The sequence below is a fragment of the Hyaena hyaena genome, unplaced genomic scaffold, assembly GCF_003009895.1.
Source record: "Hyaena hyaena isolate Hyena2069 unplaced genomic scaffold, ASM300989v1 scaffold_1622, whole genome shotgun sequence".
Classification (NCBI taxonomy): domain Eukaryota; kingdom Metazoa; phylum Chordata; class Mammalia; order Carnivora; family Hyaenidae; genus Hyaena; species Hyaena hyaena.
In genome coordinates, this window is record NW_024082262.1 from 77,785 (window position 1) to 79,651 (window position 1,867).

At 36.0% G+C, this 1,867-nt stretch overlaps 1 non-coding gene across 1 annotated transcript; it reads left to right on the forward strand.

Moving 5' to 3' along the window:
- The first annotated feature begins 1,554 nt into the window (after window positions 1-1,554).
- LOC120226222 lies at window positions 1,555-1,661 on the forward strand. The gene has a single exon (XR_005526970.1). It is a non-coding gene; the product is annotated as a U6 spliceosomal RNA (small nuclear RNA).
- Window positions 1,662-1,867: the final 206 nt, after the last annotated feature.

The following is a 1,867-nucleotide window of genomic DNA, read 5'->3' on the forward strand; positions in this document are numbered from 1 at the left end:
TTAGTCAAGGTCAACTTCTTTTTTTCCTACTCAGAATTTAGGAGATTAACTAATAGAGTTTTCCTCGAGAAAAATAAATCAGTGTCTATGTCCAAATACTTTATGAGTATATGGAACAGAAATCATCCTTTCGTTGTTGAGGACCCAAAGTCTGCAGAAGAAATAAAACACAAAGAAAGTAGCTGCCTTATAAACAGAAACTCAAATATTTTTTTTCTTTCATGTCAATACATTCCTTTTCATGCCAATATTTTTACATATCACAGTTTTAACATTAATATAGGATCTTGCTCTACCTACCTAAAAAGTACTATACTTAGATATAAAATTGCAGACATAACTCTATAAATTTGTAAATTATCTTAAATTGAAAATACCAACATCTTTTTGAGCTGACTGTGCAACTGGTATAGAAGAATCAGTTTGATAACTTAAAGAGCACATCATTCACAGATGAAGTTTGACTAATAATTATAATAATATGCTATATTTTATCTCTAAATAGATCTGAGTAAGTTTGATAATAATGAAGGAAGAGTTGTAATTTATCCTTTATTTTACTTATATGTGCCCGATAATTATTAAAAGTATTGGAAGTGGTTAGTTTTATCAGTCTGCTGAGATACTGTTATCTTTGTAGAAATTCCTTTTAAACATTATGATTTTGCCTAGCCAATCCTGAGACTTGTAACGGCAACATAAAATTACTCTTTACTTTGAACTTATCACTTAAATAATGAAACATCTACAACATGTTTGTCTGCTAGAAAAATTTCTCTGATTAGACCATGATCAGAATAAAAGATAAAAACTTTTCTTACTACCCCACAGATAAAAATTTCCTGCTGTTAATGTTGTCTTTTCAAAATACCAACCTCGGCAGGTGCTGTGGGCTAGTTCACTCAAAATGCCCTTTTGATCCCTTTCCCCCTTGGCTTCTTTACTAGAGAGATAGAAAGCGAAATAGTTAAATTCCCTGTGTACCTACAGCTTGTAGGGGTGTAAAGGTCCCTGCAACAAAAGCTAGCCAATGAGATGGAAGCTTAAGTCTCTGTGTCCTGAGCAGACAGACATCTAGCTTCATATTTCTCCGGCCTCCTTCTTCCTGTATGAAATACAGATTTGAAGTATGGAAGTATAGGAATCACCTCCCACTATTAGAATGAAGATAATGAGTGAAGAAAGAGAAAAAAAAAATCAGCCCACATCTTTGATGAATATGTTAAGCAGCTACATAAACTCTAATCAACCCACTTCCGATCTTATTATTACAGCGGGAAATAAACTCCTCACTTTGAGCCTTTTTAAAAATAATAATGGAAATAAAGCGAATCTCTTGTAGAAAAAAATTTATTTTATGGAATTCTGTTATTCACAACTGGAATCCCAGCCAATGAACTAGCCCTTCTAGAGGGGCGGGAAGACGGTAAAGGAGAGGAAATGGAGGAATGAGGCACTGTCCATGAAGATTTCTGACTCGAATAGAGCTACAGAGAACTGGAAGGGGCCTTGGAAATACCAACAAGTCCTCTCATTTCATAAAAGAGAAAACCGGTGCTCCATTCGGCAGCACATATACTAAAATTGGAACGATACAGAGAAGATTAGCATGGCCCCTGTGCAAGGATGACACGCAAATTCGTAAACCGTTCCATATTTTTTGGCTACTTGTAGCAATGTGGATGGAACTTGAGGGTGTTATGCTGAGCAAAATAAGTCAGGCAGAGAAGGACAGATACCATGTGTTTTCACGTATAGGTGGATTAGGAGGAACTTAACAGAGGACCATGGGAGAGGAGAAGGGGAAACAATAGTTGGGGAGAGGGAGGAAGGCACACCATGAGAGACTCTTGAATGCTGAGAACAA